Source organism: Mesoplodon bidens (assembly GCF_964165515.1).
Source record: "Mesoplodon bidens genome assembly, chromosome: 2".
Taxonomy (NCBI): domain Eukaryota; kingdom Metazoa; phylum Chordata; class Mammalia; order Artiodactyla; family Ziphiidae; genus Mesoplodon; species Mesoplodon bidens.
The window spans coordinates 112091001-112098001 of NC_138177.1; positions in this window are offsets into that span (position 1 = coordinate 112091001).

Genomic DNA, 7001 nt, shown 5'->3' on the forward strand with positions numbered 1-7001 from the left:
GAAAGATGTATTCAATAGAAATATCAACAAAAATGACAAATAATAAGGGCGGCAGAATGTTGAAATGTTCTATCTTTATCATTAAAGTGGCAGAAAATCATGTATTAGTAGGCACTGGGGGCAGAAGATGCCTGATTTTATACCTTTGTCATATTTGTACAGTTGTTTCAACAAGTAACTTAAAGACAAAATGGGAAAAAAAGGAGGTTTGTGCCTGAGACCATGCTGATGTGAAACCAGGGATGGCCACCTTTTGCCAGGTGAGTTAAGTTTACCTGGCAGGTAGACCACAGAGCTCCTGAGAAGCAAGGGTTGGGATTTTTCTGCTCGGTGCCCCTTAGGTTCTGTGACTTGACTGATTGTGAGTCATGTTTCGGGAAAGACCTGATCACAGGAAAAGGGTGGGAATAGAGTGATTTGGGGAGCAGCTAACAACATTCATCACGGCTCATGGCCTGAATGAATTTTAAAGAAACAGGAAAACAAATGCTTCTTATGGAATCAGACAGTGTCCAGCCAGACAATCCCAGAAAATGAGGAACACCCATCCCATTTTCCAGATGAGAAAACAGAGGCCTAGCAAGGTGAAATCCCTCACCCAAGTTGCACCCGTTTCTCCTCCCCCCTACTTGGTTCATGAAAGCAGGACTCTTCCTGTCGTGATCACTGCTGAACCCCAAAAAGGGCCAGGCATTTAGCAGCTGCTCCAAAAATTTTGGTTGACTGTAGGAACAATGCTATTTCTTTCTTTCTCACTCTTATTCAGGATTGTGCCAAGTACTCCCCAGGTTGCAATGTAATTCGATAAATGTAAATATTAATTGAGTTTTGTTGTGATGAGGACTTAGGCTTTGAAGGTAACAGACTTGGTTCAGATCTTGGTTCTGCCACTCAATAGATGTTTGGCTTTGGGAAAATTACAAAACCTCTCTGAGCTTATTTCCTCCTTTGTAAAGTGGGGATAAATGTATCTGAGCCAGCAGAGCACCTGCATGAGAGATGTGCACTAAATATTGATCTTTCTCACTCTCCCACACCATCTCTCTGTTCTTCTCAGAGAAGTTGTACAGAAGGATATGGTACTTTTTAAAATTAATTAATTAATTAATTAATTAAATTGTGGCTGCGTTGGGTCTTCGTTGCTATGCGCGGACTTTCTCTAGCTGTGGCGAGCGGGGTCTACTCTTTGTTGCAGTGTGTGGGCTTCTCATTGCGGTGGCTTCTCTTGCTGCGCTTGTTGTGGAGCACCGGCTCTAGGTGCGCGGGCTTCAGTAGTTGTGGCCTGCAGGCTCAGTAGCTGTGGCGCATGGGCATAGCTACACCACGACATGTGGGATCTTCCCTGACCAGGGCTTGAACCCATGTCCCCTGCGTTGACAGGCATATTCTTAACTACTGCGCCACCAGGGAAGTCCGATATAGTACATTATAAAGAGGGGTTTTAATTTATTTCAGATAGTGTACATTTTTCTTGTAGAAAAGATTTTTCCACTGTAGAAGCATTAACACGCAATGCCACTACAAATGCAGTATTCTATGGGTTAGATATTATCAGTAAATTTTATAAGTAATTGGGCAAATGCCAAAGCACTAGGTACTGGGGAGTAAGAAGACTCAAATCTGGGGTGCCTCCCACCCCAATTTCAAGAGCAGGGTGTGTTTTTCAAATCCATATTTCATCTGGTCTTTGTTTCTCATCCATCCTCTGTGTCTGCCTTTCTCAAGAAGGCTCAGATCCTCCGCTTTCACACCCTCCCGGCTGGCTGTGCCCCAGCTCCCATCCTGGAACCTCTGCACGCATGGGTGTGCCTGCTCTCCCTGTGCATCACCAGCTTTGCCAGGGAGCTGCTGTATCGTGCACTGCTTGCTGTACCCCAGAGTGCCTAGACCCTTCTGGTACATGAAATACACTCTCATCAACATGAGTGAACGCCCATCCCCTTACCTTATATCCTTCCCCTAAGCCAGGTTTGGGGGTGACTACAGTGTGCATTTCAGCATTCTTTTAATTTGCTCCTACTTCTCATTGATTCACAGAGGTAAACATCACTTCATCCATGGATCTGAGTTTTCTCTGATTTCTCATGGTCATTCTCACTAATTCGTCTTGCCTCCTGAAATCTTTAGCAATCCCATTATTCCACAGAAGCAAAAACCTTCCTTGGGCCTTTTCTCTCAGAAGATTGACTATTCCCACATTTTAAATGGGAGATTGCAATAAGTTAGGAGAAAATGCCACAAGGGTCTCTCATTTTTTTTTTTCACATCTTGTATCAGCCTCTGCTTGCACTCTGTGTTCAAAGATTTTTGTACAACACATCAATGGAAGATGCCAGTTGTTTCTGTCCTTGGGGCAAAAGACAGATTAATTACCTGACAAATAAAATAAAGACAGTGTCTTGCTCTGTTCAAATGTTGGACAGGATTGCTTGCATCCTAATTTAAAAGTTGCAGGTGACTGAAGCTTAAGATTCCTAAGCTTTAATCCATACTTGCACCATGCACAGCACACAACAGGACTGCTTTACATAACCCCATGAGACTTTTGTGTGCAAGTGGAACAGATAAAAATATAAAACTCTTGCTGTCTTTTTGTGTCATAAAAATGATTTTTTGTCTCATTTAAAATATTTTTTTTCTAAAATCCAAAAACGTGTCAGGCTAAAATATTGGAATTTCAAATATGGTAAAATCTAAGACCCTTCAAATTTCTTTCCAGTTTTGTTGATGATGGGGTGCTGTCAGAGATATGACTTCATTAAACAAAATATGTAAGATTCCTTCATAGGCCTGATTGGGGAATATGAAAATAATCCCTGGAAAAATCTGGACATTTTCTATTTCTCAAGTATTGGTTAAGATGGTAGAAAGGGCCCTTCATTGTCCTTTGTGTGACTGCAGATCAATTGAGAGTGGTTGGGATAAAACAAGCAGGCTAAATATCCTTTATGTATGTTGTAGTACTAGTAGAAAGAGGAAGGGTCAACATGTCATCATGGTTGATATAGCAAATAAGCTGCTTGAAAGTACACAGAAATATACCTGCTTGTATTTTCTGTGCAGTTACCCTCTCTTTTGGTGTGCCCTGATACCTCCCTCAACTTATGTACCAACTCCATCATCATTAAGCAGAAACCCAAATAAATCTATTCTTTGGAATTATGAGGAAGGGAAGACTGGAAAATTTTATAGCATGCTCTATGCAAGTCTACATGTCACCATCCTTATCTCTGTCATGCCATGCATAGGGGGTCAGTAGGTTCAGGGGTTTCTGGAAGCACGAACATCTGTGGGGTTAATCACAGCGGCATTCATGGGCAGTAAAAGAGAAGGGCCTTATCTTGGTCACTTTCTCAATGCTAGTAGCTACAAAAAGAAGAGGACAGCAGACATCTTAGGGAGAAAAGCCAACATTAAATGAAATGTCCTAATTACTCTGGGCAAACTCTCATGATAGCCTCCCATAGCTCCTCGAATCCCTACATACTTGCACAAGGGATAGTGTAATATTACTGGAGCGTGTGACTGCAGATTAACATTATTTTTGTTGAAAAAAATAAAAGTAGCTTCAAGTGATAGGGTTTGAAAAGGGTTCACAGTGCGGGGGAAACTGTTGTAACAATGTGGACCGAATCTTTGGATGGATTCATCATGGTTTTTTTTGTTTGTTTTTTTGCTGCTTCAGAATCTGTAGTAGAGATTGGTGTGTTCCATGATGCATTCCCGCTTCTTATAAGTTTTAGATGGAATACCTCATTAGGAAGAAGTGCATGTAAGGAAGATTAGTGAGTCAAACTCCTCTGCCCTCTGTCAGCAGTGGGTGCAAAGGGATTTAGACCAAGTGCTTTCATCTTTTGATGTGCAAAGTTTTCACTATATGAATGATGTTTTGTTTGTTTGCAGGCCAGGAGACTTGGTCTCAATATTCCTGTTTGAAAAGTGTTATCACATGTCTGCCAGAAAGAATTGCTGATGATACTGGAAAAAATTGAGAGTTAGCCTTAACAATTAAGGGTTTTGTAGCAACATGGTTGGACCTAGAGATTGTTATACTGAATGAAGCAAGTCAGACACAGAAAGATAGGTATCATTTGATAGTACATATATGGGGAATCTAAAAAAGAAAAAAAAGGTAAAAATGAACTAATTTACACAACAGAAATAGAGTCATGGATATAGAAAACAAACTTATGGTTACCAGGGGATAAGTGGGGAAGGGATAAATTGGGAGATTGGGACTGACCTATACACACTAGTATGTATAAAATAGATAAGTATTGGTAAGGACCTGCTTTATAGCACAGGGAACAGTGGTGTGTACTGGCATATATAGGAAAAGAATCTTAAAAAAACAGCAACAAGGGTTTTGGGATTATAAAATAAATATAAATGTGCAAACCTTTAACATGAAAGGAAAATCAGTTAACTCTGTGGTCCCTGTTATGGTGTAAACGTTTTGTACCTCTAATTTTAAAATTTTGAAACAAAGCTCCCATGTTGATAGTATTAGGAGGTGGGGCTTTTGGGAGGTGATTAGGTCATGAGGCCAGAGACCTGAAACATGGGATTAGTGACCTAATAAATGTAGCACACAGAAGATCTCATGCCCATCACATGATTTCATTGCCGAGCGAGAAGACCCACATTATGAACCAGATATTGTTCCCTCACCAGACACTAAGTCAGCTGGCAACTTGTTCTTTTTTTAAAAAATTAACTAATTAATTAATTAATTAGTTAATTTTTGGCTGCATTGGCTCTTTGTTGCAGTGTGCGGGATTCTCATTGCGTGGCTTCTGTTGTTGCGGAGTATGGGCTCTAGGCATGCGGTTTTCAGTAGTTGTGGCACACGGGCTCAGTAGTTGTGGCCTGTGAGCTCTAGAGTACAGGCTCAGTATTTGTGGTGCATGGGCTTAGTTGTTCCTTGGCATGTGGGATCTTCCTGGACCAGGGCTCGAACCCATGTCCCCTTTATTGGTAGGCAGATTCTTAACCACTGTGCCACCAGGGAAGCCCCTGGTAACTTGTTCTTGAACTTTTCAGCCTCAGCAATTATGAGAAAGCAAAAAATATTCTGTTGTTTATAAAATACCAAGTTTCTTATATTTTGTTTTAGCAGTCAAAGAGCTGGCTGAGGAGAAATATCTGTGAGCTTGAAGACATATCAAGAGAAACCTTTAAATCTCAAAAGAAAAGAGAAAATGGGCAGGAAAGAAATCAACAGAACAGAGTAGTCAATAATTGTGGAACAATGAAAATGCTGTGACCTATACATAATGGGTATAGCAGGAGGAGAATAAAGATAACAAAGAACAGAAAATATTTTTTTAAAAATGACTGAGAATCTCCCCAAATGAATGTCTGACACTAAATCCACAACATCCCAACTTAGAGGAACATATGAATAGTAAAGAAAACTGACCAATATCTCTCAGGGACATCAATGCAAAAATCCTCAACAAAATATTAACAAATCGAATCCAACAATATTTTGAGAGAATTTTATATCATGAATGAGAGGGAATAATCCCAGGAATGCAAGGCTGATTCAACATTCTAAAATCAAATAATTATATCCATCATATCAACACCCTAAAGACAATCATTAGCATATCAATAGATTCAGAAGACCTTTGAAAAAATCTAACACCCATTCTTCATAAAAGCTCTCAGTTAAAGAAGTAGACTGGAACTTTCTCAAGTTGATAACAAAGATCTACAGGAAACTTTATCTTACATCATGATTAATAGTCAAAAACATGAAGCTTTTCCACTAAGTTCAGGTAAAAGCAAGGATGTCCCCTTTCATGACTCCTTTTCCATATTTTACTCCAAGTCCTTGCTAATGCAATAAGGCACAAAAATAAATAAAACAAACACAGATTAGGTAGAAAAAAATGAAAGCCGCCTAAATAAAATGTGGACCAATATACTTTAAGGACACCTCACCAAAGGAAATAGACACTATGCATATAAGTATACAGAAGAATAATCCAGATTATATGCTGCCATGAAAAATCAAATTAATGATACAATTACATATGATTTTAGCCATTAGAATGGCTAAAATGTGAACAATGACAAGAACAAATTCTGTAGGGGATCTGGCACAATAGGAAATGTCATTTGTTATTGGTGGAAATGAAAAATAATACAGCTACTTTGGTAATCTGATTGACACATGCTATAATATTGAACATTCCGTTACTGTACAATCTGGCAAGTGTTCTCATGGATATTTATTGAAAGTAGTTTAAAACATACTTCCAGATGAAAACTTGCATATGGATACTTATAGCACCTAATTCAATATTGCCAAAATGTGAATGAAACTAAGGTGTCTTCCAATAGGTGAATGAAATGATATAGTATTAATATATTCTGGGAATGGGATAATATTGAGCACTAAAAATGTAAGCTATCAAGCCATAAAAATATATGGGAATTCTTTTTTTCTTTTGAAATATAGGTGATTTTCTTTAGTTTGTAATTTAAATTTTATTGGAGTATAGTTGATTTACAATGTTGTGTTCATTTCAGCTGCACAGCAAGTGATTCAGTTACACATATGCATATATTCATTCTTTTTCAGATTCTTTTCTGATAAAGGTATTCCCACAATATTGAGTAGAGTTCACTGTGCTATACAGTAGGTCCTTGTTGCTTATCTATGTTATATAGAGTAGTATTCGTATGCTTACCCCAAGTTCCTGATTTATCCCTACCCCCACCTTTCCCCTTTGGTAACCATAAGTTTGTTTTCCAAGTCTGTGAGTCTGCCTCTGTTTTGTAAGTTAGTTCATTTGTATCAATTTTTAGCTTCCACCTAGAAGTGATATCGTACAATATTTGTCTTACTTTGTCTGACTTACTTCACTTAGTACAATCATCTCTAGATCCATCCATGTTACTGCAATTGGAATTATTTTCTTCTATTTTATGGCTGAGTCATATTCCATAATATATATATGTATCACATATTCTTTACCTATATTCATATG